Genomic DNA, 16365 nt, shown 5'->3' on the forward strand with positions numbered 1-16365 from the left:
ATTAGCCGGGCATGGTGCACGCCTGTGATCCCAGCTGCTCAGGAGGCTGAGGCAGGAGAATTGCTTGAACACAGGAGGCAGAGGTTGCAGTGAGCCAAGATCACACCATTGCACTCTAGCCCGGATGGCAAGAGTGAGACTCTATCTCAAAAAAAAAAAAAATTTTTTTTTGTTTTACAAAGTTAATTTTTTTTTTTTTTTAGACGTAGTCTCTGCTCACTACAACCTTTGCTTCCCAGGCTCAGGAGATTCTCCCGCCTCAGCCTCCTGTGTAGCTGGGATTACTTGTGCCTGCCACCACACCCAGCTAATTTTTGTATTTTTAGTAGAGACGGGGTTTCACCATGTTGGCCAGGCTGGTCTTGAACTCCTGACCTCAAATGATCCTCGCGCCTTGGCATCCCAAAGTGCTGGGATTACATGTGTGAGCCACTGTGCCCCATCTACTTTTTTTTTTTTTTAAATAATAGTGAAGGGGTTTTGCCATATTGCCCAGGCTGGTCTCAAGTAATCCTTCCCCCTCAGCCTCCCAAAATGTTGGGATTACAGGTGTGAGCCTCCATACCTGACCAGAGTGGGAGCTATGGTTTTTTGTTTGTTTGTTTGTTTTTTAGATGGATTCTCGCTCTGTCACCCAGGCTGGAGTGTAGTGGCACTATCTTAGCTCACTGCAACCTCTGCCTCCCAGGTTCAAGCGATTCTCTTGCCTCAGCCTCCCAAGTAGCTGGGATTACAGGTGCTCACCACCACGCTCGGCTAATTCTTTGTACTTTTAGAAGAGACAGGTTTCGTTATGTTGGCCAAGCTGGTCTCAAACTCCTGACCTCAGGTGATCCTCCCACTTCTGTCTCCCAAAGTGTTGGGATTCCAGGCATGAGCCACCACATCTGGCCAGAGTGGGCGCTATAGTTTATGGCAGCTTCTTTTATTGAACAGATTATATGTTCCTGTCCAAATTTTATTTCAAATTTATGAGAGAACTAGGCTTCTGAGAAAGCCAGTTCTAAATGTATTTCTGGTAGAGTTTTCATAGCAAGAAAGAGACTAGATAATACCATGTGACCTTATATAAGAAAGGGATGTCCGGTTCAGGGTTGGACTTACTCCCAGAACTAGAGGCAACTGTGTGAGTTAAAACCACCCAGAAAGGCCTCCGTATTAGGTGGCCTCTCCCAGAAGCAGAGCCTAAGCCAGGAATTTGGGGCATGTGGTTCACTGAGGCAGGGCTGGTCAGGAAACACCTATAAAGGAGAGAAGAAAAAGATAAGCGAAGTCTCAGGTGAAAGGCTCAGCCGGAACTGCCAGGATCTCAAGCTAGATCCCAACACGGAATTGTCCTGTCACCTTTTGTACCCCTTAAGTGGGACATCAGCTCCCCAGGAGTGGGGATGGGGTGGAATGTCCCAAGCGTGTCAGGGCGAGAGGCTCTCCAGGAGCCTCCAGAGAAGGTCACAGGTGTCAGCCATTAGGCTGGGTAGTGTTTTGCTTTCTGGTAAAGGGCATTTGGGTGGGTCCCTGGCAATAGTCTGTTCTTCACACAAGCCAGAGTTCTGCTTTTGATAGTATTCAGGAAGTTATGGAACTATGCTATTAGAAACGCTAACTAGGCCGGGCGCGGTGGCTCAAGCCTGTAATCCCAGCACTTTGGGAGGCCGAGACGGGCGGATCACGAGGTCAGGAGATCGAGACCATCCTGGCTAACACCGTGAAACCCCGTCTCTACTAAAAATACAAAAAACTAGCCGGGCGAGGTGGCGGGCGCCTGTAGTCCCAGCTACTCCGGAGGCTGAGGCAGGAGAATGGCCTAAACCCGGGAGGCGGAGCTTGCAGTGAGCTGAGATCCGGCCACTGCACTCCAGCCCGGGCTACAGAGCAAGACTCCGTCTCAAAAAAAAAAAAAAAAAAAAAAAATAGAAACGCTAACTAAAGAGATGTCATCTTTTTTTGAGGCCGAAGACAATGATCCTTCTCAGAAGCAGGTGCCTTATTCCACCTTCCCCCAATCTTGTGTGTTTCTTTGGACAGTGTCCTAGATGGTAGCATTAATTGCACCCCTGTTATGCCACCAGCTCTTTCTTGGTAAGCTTCTGAAGCACAAGTTAATAAAATGAGTGTAGCTGATGAATACGCTAAATGATAATGTGTTCTGTTTTCTTCCTGCCTGACGTGTAAGATAATCTGTTAGATGTCTGTAGTGATGTGCGACGGGGTGGGAAGATTCCATTTTTTGCATCTTTATTACAGTGGGTCTTATGTACTAAAGCATTTTAAAAGATTCTCCTTATTTCCCAAGAACACAGATAAGATGTTTGTTGCGTTTTTAGGTTGTGTAATTCAGGTGATTGTTTGGTATATTCACGTTGTGAAACTGTAACCACTACCTTCTTGCTATTTATTCTTACAGCTCCCTGCCCCTCCCCAATTGCATCACACTGCACGCTTAGCTTAACTGTCTGCCTTCCCTTAGATGTGAGTGAGTCTATGAGGACAGGAACTGTATGCCTTCCTAATCAGTTTTCAGCACCTTGCCCAGCCTGGCACAGGACAGGCACTGAACAGAAATTTGTTGAATAAAGACCCTGAGCAGTGACTCATGCCAATAATCCCAGAACTTTGGGAGGCTGAGGCAGGAGGATTGCTTGAGCCACGGAGTTTGAGACCAGCCTGGGAAACAGAGTGACAGCCTCCTTATGCTTTATTTTAAAACATTATCCAGGCATGGTGGCGTGCACCTGTGATCCCAGCTACTCAGGAGGTTGAGGTGGGAGGGTGGCTTGAGCCCAGGAGATTGAGGCTGCAGTGAGCTGTGATCACACCACGTCACTCTGTTACAGGCAGGTCTTTGTTCTTAGAGCTCCCAAGACGGGGGCGGGCTGCTCCCAAGATTGCAGCAAGCCTTTTATTCTCTGACCTGGGGTTCTTGGCCTCACGGATTCCAAGGAATGGAACCTTGGGCCATGTGGTGAGTGGTATAGCTCTATTAGAAGCCGTGGGTCATGGAAGAGAATCGTGAAACCCAGTGACTAGTGTTCAGCTCAATCAGGACGAACCTGGGACTTAGCTGTGCAGGAGCAATGGCGAGCCTTTAGCCCGACTGGGAGCAGCAACGGGTGCCTCGTTGGATCAGAAATGCAGCAGACACCCTGCCCAGAGTCAACAGTGGGTCTGGGACGGTGGTGAACAGCAGTGGTGGACGGTGAGCGAAAGCTCAGCTCAAGCAGTAACAAACACGGACCAGAAGAGTGTGCAGTTGCAAGATTTAACAAAGTGAAAACAGAGCTCCCAAACAATGGGAGGGGACCCAAAGGGGGTTGCCACTCCCTGCTCAAATGCCTGGGTTTATATCCCGATCATTTTCCCTCGCCCTGTGCTCTCAGGCGATATATGATTTGACTATATCTTTACCTCCTGCTTTAGCCTAATTTGTATTTTAGTGAGCCCTCTTTACTACCTGACTGGTTGGGTGTGAGGTGAGTTACAAGCCCTGTGTTTAAAGATAGGTGCAGTCACCTTTCCCAGCTACATTTAGGAATTCTTAGTTGGCCTAGGAAATCCAGCTAGTCCTGTCTCTCAGTCCCCGCTCTCAGCAGGAAAACCCAAGTGCTGTTGGGGAGGTTGGCTGACGACCACTCTAACTGCTTCCTGCTGAATTGGGGCGTAGCAGGGGTTGTGCAGTTGAGATTTCCTCGGGAGGGGTGCCTTGGATGTCACTAACATTGGAGCATGGGCTAGCAGGCTGGTCCAGGGGTCCGCGGTAGATCTTAGCCATGGACTGCATCTGGGGCTCCATTTGAAGAATGATTGGTAGTTTTATGGCTTCGATTTTGGAAGAGACAGACTTAAGAAGGAGGTTACAGATAGAAGGAGGTTGAAATGTATGGTCTGAAGTGCAGGCGATTATTTCTTTGGCACACTTCACAGGCCCTGACTATCTGCTTGACAGTTTTGAAAAGGCGTGGTCCAGTAAATAATGATTTGGCCATCTGATGGGTGCTATCAATGCCTAAGTGAAAGGTTTGGTGAAGGGTTTTAAGTAATATCTATTGGTTAGCTGCAGGCAAAAGTATCTTTCCTTCTTTGATGGCTAGCCATCCTGAGGGGAGGAAACTATATCCTCATGAGGTTCCCCATTCTATTTCTCCTGCTGAGTGCTGGGGCTTGGTTTCCTGGAGGGGATTACCCCAATACTAGGGGTCCTTCTGTAAGGATTTCTAATGGAGGGTCCTGCCTTGCAGCTCTTTTGGCTTCAATATCTGCTTGGCGGTTCCCTTCTGTTTCCCTTTCCTTTCTGATGACCCCGGCAGTAAGACTGCCACCTCTTTAGGTTTCTGTACAGCCAGTAATAATCTCCTAATGGCTTCCTGATGTTTCATAAGTGTTCCCTCGGAAGTTAGGAATTCCCTTTCTCTCCATATTGCTGCGTGGGCGTGGAGGTATAGGTAAGCATACTTAGAGTCTGTATAGCTATTTATCCTTTTTCCTTCTCCTAATTCTAGTGTATAATGGCCCCAGCTTTTGCTAGGATGTCTCTCCCTAACAAAGGAGTGGGGCTTTCAGGCACAATTAGAAAGGCATATGAGCCGGGCACGGTGGCTCAAGCCTGTAATCCCAGCACTTTGGGAGGCCGAGACGGGCGGATCACGAGGTCAGGAGATCGAGACCATCCTGGCTAACACGGTGAAACCCCGTCTCTACTAAGAAATACAAAAAAAAAACTAGCCGGGCGAGGTGGCGGGCGCCTGTAGTCCCAGCTACTTGGGAGGCTGAGGCCGGAGAATGGCGTGAACCCGGGAGGCGGAGCTTGCAGTGAGCTGAGATCCGGCCACTGCACTCCAGCCTGGGCGACAGAGTGAGACTCCGTCTCAAAAAAAAAAAAAAAAAAAAAAAAAAAAAAAAAAAAAAGAAAGGCATATGAAGAGAGTAAAGTTCCCCAGTCACAACTTAGTGGCTGGTGTTGGAACCGAACTGTCGATTCCTTCCTGGGCAGGGGTCGCCGCGAAGGATCACCGACACGAGATTCACAGCAGAGAGTTATTTATTACTAGTGCGCTAGGGTCCCAAGCTCTAAGTTGGCCCTGGGACCCTGACTGCTTGTTACAGGCTGTTTATATAGGCAAATACAAGTTCAAACACAGCTTAGGGCGCGAAATTCAAACAAAGCTTTAGGCGCGTGGTAATTGGGTCTGTCTATGGCCTGAGCAAGGTGTCTTGTTCTAATTGGTTAGAGCAGGACCTTATGAGGTTTTTTCCTGGAGTTGTTGATTCCGGGAACTTCGAGGCAGGGTGGGACCCCCGGAATTGGCAGGGTGGGACCCCATGAGGTTGTTTCCCGGAATTGGCAGGGTGGGACCCTATCAGGGTGGGACCCTATTGAGGCAGGGTGGGACCCTATCCAGAGCCACCTGGTGTTAATTTTTTTAAGTTCTTTTTATGAGGCCTAGTTTCTAAGTTTTATGCGGCCTAGTTTCATTTTCAGGCACAATTAGAAAGGCATATGAAGAGAGTAAAGTTCCCCAGTCACAACTTAGTGGCTGGGAGAAGTATCTAGTGATTGCTCATCCTAGGACCCGTCGGATAGTGACAGATCTGGAGGGCAGTTGTCCGGGACAGAAAAGTAAGACTGAGAAGGCAGCACCAGTGTCCAGGAGACAGTTAACCCCCTGGCCCTCAATGGTCAAGCTTACCCTGGGCTCTGTGAGGGTGATGGCATGGGCTGGTGCTTGCCCTGGGCACCCTCAGTCCTGCTGCTGGATCATCTGGTTAGTGGCTTCTGACTCAGAGAACCTTTGTCCCCGGGAGCAGTGGGCCTTCCAGTGATTCCCTTGACATAAGGTGCATGGATGAGGGGGCGGCTTACTTCTATTCGGACAATCTTTTTTAAAGTGTCCTTGTAGACCGCACTGGAAGCAAGTGCTATTAGGCATTTGATTTTTCCAGCCTTTCCCTGTTCCAGAGCCTCCAAAGTCCGCTTGCCTGAGGGCCATGACTAAAGCAGTGGCCTTTATTTTTTTATCCTGTTTGTCCTGTTCCGCCTGCTGCTCCTGATCTCTATTATAAAATACTGAGGTTGCCAAGTTCAGTAGGGTTTCTAAGTTTTGTTCCGGGCCTAAGGCGGAGTTTTGAGGTTTTTTTCCTAATGTCTGTAGCTGACTGGTAAACTTATCCTTTCAGATTAGTTGGCCTTCAGTAGAGTCAGGTGACAGAGAGGTGTGCTTCCTCAATGCCTCCCTTAGTCTCTCCAGAAAGGCAGTAGGATTTTCTTCCTTGCCCTGTGTTATACTGGACATCACCGAATAATTTATAGGCTTTTTCCTAGTTTTCCTTAGTCCTTCTAGCACGCAAGTTAGTCAATGTTTGTGGCACCAATTTCCATGTTCTGATTCTGTGTCCCAGTGAGGGTCTACACTGGGAACTGCCTGCTGGCCTGTGGGGAATCGTTCTCTTTCCTCTGTTGTCATCCTATCATTGACCTGACTGAGATACCAGAGATCGCCAAACTCTCAGGCTGCAGTTATGGCGGCGCTTCCCGCATTTGGGGTTAGTGTCTGACTTAGCAGTAACATTGTATCTCTCCATGTCAGATCAAAGGATTGTCCTAACCCTTGTAAAACATCAATGTAGCCATCAGGATTATCTGAGAATTTACCTAGGTCTATTTTAATTTGCTTCAAGTCTGACAGGGAAAAAGGTATATACACTCTGACTGGGCCGAATTCTCCAGAATACATCTTAGGGGCATTTTGCCTGGGGGGAACGTTTCCCATCTGAAAAAAGAACATAGGGATGCCAGCACCCCTGGTCATTTTCCGATGAGCATTAGTCCTAGCGTGTCCTCTATGGTCCTAATGCTTATTCCTTTCCAGGGTGCGTAACCACCCATGGACCTCTGCTTATCGGATTAGTTACGCTCACTGATGTAGCAGTCCTGTACCCATTTTTCCACCTCTCTTGACCACAAAGAAAGGGGGCTGCTGGATTCTAGTGGTCCTTTACCAGCTTGCCCAACATTGCCTTGTTCTCAGGGGTGAGTCCTAGAGCTGGGCTGGGTTCCTGAGTATTTCATAACAACCCAGCTGCCCCATCAAGATGCATTCCCATAAACAACAGTTCTTATGCAAATTCATTTCAGAGAGGGTGTAGGTAACCTTTTGGGTCAGGATTGAGATACAATTTTTTGATTCTGTAAGTAGTTTAAGGCTTGGCTGAGTGCAAGCAGCTCGCACGTTTGAGCAGACCAGTTATTAGGCAATTTTTCTAACTCTGCTTCTACAAAGAGTTTCCCTAACAATTACTGAATACCCATTGTGTTTTTTTCTCCTCGATCACCTGGGAGGAGCCATCTATCCATCCTGTCCTGAAGGGAATTCCTCTTAGGTCTGGTCGGACCTTTGTATGGTAATTAAGATTTAAATCCTCTGTTAGGAAACCTGCTGGGTTAAGGGAATTTTCAGTGGTTAATGTTAAATCACCCTTTTCTAACATAATAGACCTATACTTTAAGATTTTTGACTTAGTAAGCGACATTTTTGCTTTTTGACTTAGGATAGTTCTGAACCGGTGAGGTGTGCTCACAATGAGGTTTCCTCTAAAGGTTGTTTTTCTACATTTAGCAAAGCAGTTGCCGCTACTGACTGAATGCATTTGGCCCATCCACGGGTTCCTGGGTTAAGGATTTTTGATAGGAAGGCTACTGGTTGTCAGTGGCCTCAGTGCTTTTGGGCTACACTCTTGTTTACAGTGACAACAAGGTAGTAATGGAGTGTTGTAGGGTCAAGGAGAAGACCTTCAATGATCAATTATAGGTTGTAAATTTACCCTGGCTTTTAAAGGAATAGGGTACACTGTTTTTTTCCTTACTACTTCTATCTTTCTCTATCTCTCTCTGCCTCTCTCTCTTTGTAGATGGATTTTGGGAACACAGTGGAAGAATGTTCGCTCATTGCCCCCATTTGCCACTATAGGAATATGCGTCTCCCTTTAATTTACTCAATTTCTTTTCATCCTGATCTATTATGCTGTTGTAGACCCAGTTCCAGTGGTTAAAGTACTGGGTTATCAGTTCTAAGGCCCTGGCAAGGGTGGTGGTGAATGGGTCCCACATAACTGCCCATGTGGATTTTTGCCCCAAATTCACGTCTGCTCAGAACCTGTGAATATGACCTTACAGGGTCTTTGCCGATGTAATCAAGTTGAAATGAGGGCACAGTGGATTCGTTTGCACCGAACAACTCAACGACCCTGCCACTTGCGAGTCACTGCCTTTTTTTGCCTCTGAGACCAGGGGACTGTTCCGCCGTGCTGACTGCACGTGCCAGGGATAACCATGGCTCGCTTCTCATTGGACGAGGCTCCTGTCAATCACAGAAAGGCTTGGGATGGGGCTCTCACTGTGACTTCTGGGCCTTTTTTCTTTAACTGGTCAAGTAAAGGAGTGGGACCTGATTGGCTGCAGGTTTGAGCGACAGTCATCTCCCCCTCTAGACTGGAAGGAGACCGGCAGTCTCTGAAGCTCCTGAGCTGACGACTTCCGATGTCCCAGAGTAGCTCTGGGGGGGATTTAGAGGTTTTTGGAATTTCCCATCAAAGGTGGAGGCGGGTTTTACACCTCAACCTAGAACAAATCACCCGAGTGCCTTTCCTAATTTCCCTTTCTGAGTAACTGAGATTATAACCTCCAGGGTGGCTTTACTAAGACTTCTGGACCTGACAGGATTCTTCTAGAATTCCTCAGCTGCCAGGTGCTCTCACCTTCCCTCAATCCCGATGAGAAGCAGAATAACCAGATGTACAAAGAATTTGAATTCCATTTGTACAAGTACAGAGAGACAGCTGCCAAGGAGCTCTGTAGGAACGCGGACTTTGAGCATCTCAGAGGGGGCCCTCTGGCGCATGGCTTTCCCGCCCGGGAGGCTGGTGGTGGCTGCCACATCAGGTCCCAGTGAGCAGAGATGAAGACTTTGCAAAAAAAAAAAAAAAAGGATAAAATTGTCTCCCTTTTTTGTATTTCCCTTCCCAGAAAAACAGCCTTGACATATGCTGCGGAGACAAGATCCGTGAACAGGTGGTAAAGGAATATGAATGGAAAACCCTGGAGGCGTTTGGGCTTCCGCTGTAGAGCCGGGAGCTGCCTGGCTGTGCTTTTAACACCTGACTTCCAAAAGTGACGTTTTCCTGGAGGAACAGGGGCTCTGTTTACTATGATGGAATTCAGCATAGCTGTTGTAGGGGAAGAAGAAACATTTTTTTCCTTTACCTCTCATAAGTTCTTAGCTGAGCTGGCCTCCTGGAATAAAAAGACAGATTAACAAGGGAAAGACAAGGCCAGGCGTGGTGGCTCATACCTGTAATCCCAGCATTTTGGGAGGCCAACGTGGGCAGATCACTTGAGGTCAGCAGTTCGAGACTGGCCTGGCCAACATGGTGAAACCCTGTCCCTACTAAATATAGAAAATTTAGCCTGATGTGGTGGCACACACCTGTAATTCCAGCTACTTGGGAGGCTGAGGCAGGAGGATCGCTTGAACCCAGGAGGTGGAGGTTGCAGTGAGCCAAGATTATACCATTGCACTCCAGCCTGGGCAACAGAGCAAGACTCTGTCTCAGAAAAACACAAACCAAAAAAACAAGAGAAAGAGCGAGACCCTGTCTCAAACAACGACAACAACATCCCAAAAAACAAGAGAAAGACAGAGGTTCATCAACATGCACATTTCCTGTGCGCACGGGAGACGCCTTGGGAGTGCCTGGTTCTCAAAGAAGTGGCTTTGAATCCCAGCTCATGTGGCATCTTCCACAGAGAACAGTATATCTTTTTTTTTTTTTTTTTTTTTTTGAGACTAAGTCTCACTCTGTTGGCCAGGCTGGAGTGCAATGGTGCGATCTCGGCTCACTGCAACCTCCACCTCCCGGGTTCAAGCGATTCTCCTGCCTCAGCCTGCTGAGTAGCTGGGATTACAAGTGCCCGCCACCATGCCTAGCTAAGTTTTGCATTTTTAGTAGAGATGGGGTTTCACCGTGTTGGTTAGGCTGGTCTCGAACTCCTGACCTCGTGATCCACCCGCCTCAGCCTCCCAAAGAACTGGGATTACAGGTGTGATCCACTGCACCCGGCTGGAGAACAGTACATCTTTAGAGAAGTTACCAGGGAAGAGGACTTTGGGTGTCGAGGGGCAGCCCCTTGGGGAAGGCACAGAGCTGGCAGGTGCAGACTGGTTGGGGAAGCCTGTTCCTGTGGATGCCTCTGGAGCTGGCTCCAGGCCCACAAGAGCACAAAGATGTCCTAAGTGTTTCAGCTTTGCTCTCCGTGGTAGAAAGGGGAGCAGGATAGCTTCTGTCTCTGTAAATTGATGTCCTGCTTTTATTATTATTATTATAATATTATTATTATTGAGACAGAGTCTTGCTTTGTCACCCAAGCTGGAGTGCAGTGGCACAATATTGGCTCACTGCAACCTCTGCCTCCCGGGTTCAAGCAGTTCTGCTTCAGCCTCCTGAGTAGCTGGGATTACAGGCACCCGCAACCACGCCCAGCTAATTTTTGTATTTTTAGTAGAGACGGGGTTTCGCCATGTTGGCCAGGCTGGTCTCGGACTCCTGACCTCAGGTGATCCACCCGCCTCGGCCTCCCTAAGTGCTGGGATTACAGGTGTGAGCCACCACGCTGGGCCTTGTCCTGCTTTTAGGCAAATAGGGTGGGCAGAGCTTTCTGGACCTGCTGCTTCAGAACGGCCCTCAGTTCAACAAGCCTGCGTGTTTTGGAGTGGCATCCTCTGGCCTGCCACACTGTATTTCTTGGGGAACCTCAGTCTCTCGGTGCCTTCACCACAGTCATAGGCCATGCTGCGTACAGTGTTTGGGAGGAGAATGGGAGAGATCTGGAGTCTTGGCTTGTGGTAGTTCTCTCCAGTGATGTGGTCAAACTCATCTGATAAAGACCATGGGGACATGTCCATATGTCCACAAATTAGATTCATTAGCTTATTCTAGCAGGGGAGTTACTGGTTCACACTAGAGGCACTGTGGGCTGCCTCTCCATGCAAAATAAGGGACATGTGGTTATTGGTTATAGGATTTGGGGAAGGATGGAATGGCGGTAAAATGTAAATGAACCAGTTATTTGATAGGTTTAAAACAAATATAGTGAGAGCTTGTCTCTACAAAAAGTTTTAAAAAATTATCAGGTGTCGTGACATGCACCTGTGATCTCAGCTGCTCAGGAGGCTGGGGTGAGAGGGTCACTTGAGCCCAGGAGGTCAAGGCTGCAGTGAGCTGTGATCATGCCACTGCACTCCAGCCTGGGCAACAGAGCAAGACCCTGTCTCAAAAAGAAAAAAAAAAAAAAAGAAGAAGAAGAATAAAAGAAAAAGAAATTTGCTGGATGAATAACTTCAGACTGGAGTTGAAGGCCTGGTCCTCAAAATTGACTCAAAGTCTTGTTTGTTTGACATAGTTAAGAAAAATGTAGAATGTTGTGCTCATTCTGGTTATCTGAAGCTCTGCCCCTGGGTTGGGATTGGGGCTTTTCTCTGTGTCAAAGGACCCGTATGCTGCCGAGGCAAGAGTGGGATGTTCCATCCTCTGGGCAAGAATGGCTTGTTCCATTCTCACGAATGTGACTTCAAACAGCAAAGCTTGTCATGGTCTTTGATTTTAGCAACCAAGATTTCCCGGTTCTTGGTTGCTTAATGCTAATGAACAGAGCCACATTTGTATGTATTCACGGATGAAAAGCGGGTCAGACAATAAGCAGGTGGTTTCATCAGGCCATCAGTATGGGGTATCCGGCTATTATTATTCCCTCCAGACTTCTATTTCTTCCTATGTTTGTAGGGAAGAAGCAGACACAGCTAGAAGGGTTGAGGAGAATGCGGGTGTGGGGCAGGCTGGCAGGACATGAATTTGCCAACTTGTGTGTCATGTTTCAGACAGTTTCAGAGAGATTCCTTAATCTTCCCCTTTATTGTAGAAACCATCTGGAGGACAGAAAAAACAGTTTATCAATAGGGAAGATAATTCGTGGAAAATGTGTATGTAATTTTAGGTTGATCTTGAACTGCATTTAAAGCTACAGATTTTTTGGCTGGGCACAATGGTTCATGTCTGTAATCCCAGCACTTTGGGAGGCTGAGATGGGTGGATCATTTGAGCCCAGGAGTTCAAGACCAGCCTGGGCAATAGAGTGAAACTCCGTCTCTACTAAAAAATACAAAAAAATTAGCCAGGCGGGTTGGCAGGCGCCTGTAGTCCCAACTACTCAGGAGCTGAGGCAGGAGAATCACTTGAGCCCAGGAGGCGGAGGTTGCAGTGAGCTGAAATCATGCCACTGCATCCAGCCTGGGTGACAGAGCAAGACTCCATCTCAAAAAAAAAAAAAAAAAAATTAGCCAGGCCTGGTGGTGCACGCCTGTAGTCCCAGCTACTCAGGAGGCTGAGGTGGGAGGATTGCTTGAACCTAGGAGGTGGAGGTTGCAGGGCGCTGAGATCACGCCACTGCACTCCAGTCTCGATGACAGAGTGAGATCCTGCCTCAAAAGAAAAAGATTTTCTTTCTTATGTATGTGTGTATGTATTTATTTGTATCAGTATGGACTCCTAGATTACCATTTGTTGAATGTGTTGAAATTCATTACCATCATTACCAATTTTCATTCTCAAATAATCTTGTATTGAGCCAGTGGAGCGTCTTCAGGCTGACTTCTGTGTTCTTTTGATGTGTCCCATTCTTTAAGCACTTCCTTACTTTCTAGAACAACAAAATGTTCCAGGTTCATTTTGTACCTTCCCTACCCCAGCCCTGGAATCAGCCATTTCTCTCTAAGAAGTCCTGGTTGCTTATAGTGAAGAATGCTATCTAGGAACCCAAGATTACACGTGCTCACTGTTAACGGAGTTTCGTTGATTCTGGACTCTATTCCTTGACAGATCCAGGGAATACATGTATACGTGTGTGCATGTTTATAGGCAGATCCCCACCCATAGATTTCTTCCTTAGATCTAAAACCACAAGTTCATACTGATACCTTCAATTCTAGTCCAACGCCGAGGGTTCATTGTTCATTATCGTCTTGCCTCTTTCCATAATTGTAACTTTTTTTGACAATGAGACACAGGAGTCCCATTTTCCTTAACATATTTTCTTATTTGTAGAATCCTACAATTCATTGAAAGTGGCTTGGCCGGGCGCGGTGGCTCAAGCCTGTAATCCCAGCACTTTGGGAGGCCGAGACGGGCGGATCACGAGGTCGGGAGATCGAGACCATCCTGGCTAACATGGTGAAACCCCGTCTCTACTAAAAAATACAAAAAAAAAACTAGCCGGGCGAGGTGGCGGGCGCCTGTAGTCCCAGCTACTCCGGAGGCTGAGGCAGGAGAATGGCCTAAACCCGGGAGGCGGAGCTTGCAGTGAGCTGAGATCCGGCCACTGCACTCCAGCCTGGGCGGCAGAGCGAGACTCCGTCTCAAAAAAAAAAAAAAAAAAAGAAAGTGGCTTCAGAATGATAAAGCAGTGTGAAAAACAAACCTCCCCACCAACTAGAGTTCAATGTTTGTTATCCTTTTTGTCTTTAATCTGAGGATATATAATTGAAATATTGTTTTGCCCCTTCTGTGGGGTTATGAATTAGGTCTTAATATTGTTGGGTTTTAAAAATTTTTTTTAATTTTAATTTTTTATACAGAGTCTTGGTCTGTCACCCAGGCTGGAGTGCAATGGCTCGATCTTGGCTCACTGCAACCTCTGCCCCTTGGGTTCAAGCGATTCTCCTGCCTCAGCCTCCTGAGTAGCTGGGATTACAGGCACGTGCCATCACGCCTGGCTAATTTTGTATTTTTAGTGGAGACAGGGTTTCTTCATGTTGGTCAGGCTGGCCTCGAACTCTCGATCTCAGGTGATCCGCGCCTCCCAAAGTGTTGGCATTACCGGCATGAGCCACTGCGCCCGGCCTGATCCAGCTGTTTCTGTACATCACTTCCCTTTTCTGTCTATAAGTACTGCCTACCCAGGTCGCTGGGTAGAGCTCTCTGAACCTTTACTGGTTCAGAGTGCTGCCTGATTCATTGTTTCTTTGCTCAACAAATCTTCTAAATTTAATTTGTTTAAAGGTTTTCTTTTCTTTTTTTTCCTTGTTTTTGTTTTTGTTTAATAGAGACGGGGGTCTTGTTATGTTGCCCAGGCTGGTCTTGAAATCCTGGCCTCTAGTGAGCCTCCTGCCTCAACCTCCCAAAGTCCTGGGATTACAGGAGTAAGCCACTGCGCCTGGCCTGCATTTCTTACTATGAATCAAACTGAACATTTTTTTCACATGTCTAAGAATCATTTTTACATCTTTGTTGGGGAGTTGCTGTTCATATTTTTTTTGCCTATTTTTCTTTTTTTTTTTTTTTTTTTTTTTTTTAGACGGAGTCTCGCTCTGTCGCCCAGGCTGGAGTGCAGTGGCCGGATCTCGGCTCACTGCAAGCTCCGCCTCCCGGGTTCACGCCATTCTCCTGCCTCAGCCTCCTGAGTAGCTGGGACTACAGGCGCCCGCCACCTCGCCCGGCTAGTTTTTTGTATTTTTTAGTAGAGATGGGGTTTCACCATGTTAGCCAGGATGGTCTCGATCTCCTGACCTCGTGATCCACCCATCTCGGCCTCCCAAAGTGCTGGGATTACAGGCTTGAGCCACCGCGCCCGGCTTTTTTGCCTATTTTTCTATTTGGTTTTCGGTCTATTTTCCTCAAAGTCCTTTACTATATGTATATATCCTTTATCCATGATATATGTGGCAAATATTTTCTCCCACTTTTTGTCTTTTGACCTCATGGTGATTTTTTTCATCATGCAACATTTTATTAGTGTTCTTTTTTTTTTTTTTTGAGACGGAGTCTCGCTCTGTTACCAGGCTGAAATGCATCTAGGCTCACTGCAACCTCGGCTTCCCGGGTTCAAGCAATTCTCCTGCCTCAGGCTCCTGAGTAGCTGGGACTACAGGTATGCACCACCATGCCCGGCTAATTTCTGTATTTTTAGTAGAGATAGGGTTTCACCATGTTGGCCAGGATGGTCTTGATCTCTTGACCTCATGATCCGCCCACCTTGGCCTCCCAAAGTGCTGGGATTATAGGCATGAGCCACTGTGCCTGGCCCATTTTATTAATTTTATGTAGTAAAATTTACCAGTCTTGTATTGCCTTTGGATTGTGAGTCCTAATTAGAAATCTTTTTCTTACATTCTGGTCAAAGAGCTACTTACCTATGAATTCTTAGAACTCTTGTCATTTCTTTCTTTCTTTTCTTTTCTTTTTTTTTTTTTTTTTGAGACAGTCTTGCTCTGTCACCCAGGCTGGAGTGCAATGTTGCGATCTCTGCTCTCTGCAACCTCCGCCTCCTGGGTTCAAGTGATTCTCCTGCCTCAGCCTCCTGAGTAGCTGGGTTTACAGGCATGTGCCACCAGGCCTGGCTAATTTTTTGTGTTTTTATTAGAGATAGCGTTTCACCATATTGGCCAGGCTGGTCTCGAACTCCTGACCTTGTGATCCGCCTGCCTCGGCCTCCGTCATTGCATTTTTTTACATTTAGATCTCCGAACCATCTGGAATTTAATTGTTGATGGGAGTTACAGACCTAGTTTGATTTCTTTCTAAATGACCACCTGGCTATCTGAGCACCGTTAATCACAGGGCTTGGGTCTATTTCTGGACCTTCTATTCCATTCCACTGATCTGTCTGTTCCTGCTTCAGTACCACACTGTTTTAATTATAGAGACTTTATAGTATGTCTGAATATTTGGTAGAGGTAGACGTCTCATAGCTTTTCTTTCGCAGGTATTCCTAGCTCTTCTTACATTTTTATCCTCCATATGAATATGTGTATCAGTTTAGGCTCTAGAAAAAATGTTTTGGCATTTTATTGGAATTATATTGTTTATTAATTAACTTGCCGAGAACTGATATATTTATGATATTGAGTCATCTTTTCCAAGAACATAAGATGACTTGGCTTATTCAGATCTACTTCTGTGTCTTTCAGGAGTGTTTTAATGTTTTCCTCATACAGACATTGTTGCTCTTGTAAATGGGTTTTCTCTACATTATATCCTCTACTTGATTATTATTTATGTTTATGAGTTATTGATTTCCATATGTTAATCTTATATCCTGCTAACTTACTATAATATGTAGCCTATTACAGTTTTCCTCTTCTTTTCTAATTCTTATGCCTCTAATTGACCTATCTTTTCTAATTCTATTGGCTTATACTAGCAGAGTGAGCTAACCCATCAGTGTATTCCACTTTGGACCCGGAGTAGCACTCAGTGAGGCTCAGTCCTTAAGTTTAGGTAGCCTGAGTTTAAATTTGAGGAGGCCAATATGGGGGTAAGGGGCTC

General features: G+C 46.6%; 1 long non-coding RNA gene across 4 annotated transcripts in view; it reads left to right on the forward strand.

Annotated features, from left to right (window-relative positions):
- The window catches only part of LOC101925788 (uncharacterized), a 110774-nt gene that overhangs the window by 44815 nt on the left and 49594 nt on the right, over nt 1-16365 (forward strand). The window lies entirely within an intron of this gene.

The sequence above is a fragment of the Macaca fascicularis genome, chromosome 16 (genome assembly GCF_037993035.2).
Source record: "Macaca fascicularis isolate 582-1 chromosome 16, T2T-MFA8v1.1".
NCBI lineage: Eukaryota > Metazoa > Chordata > Mammalia > Primates > Cercopithecidae > Macaca > Macaca fascicularis.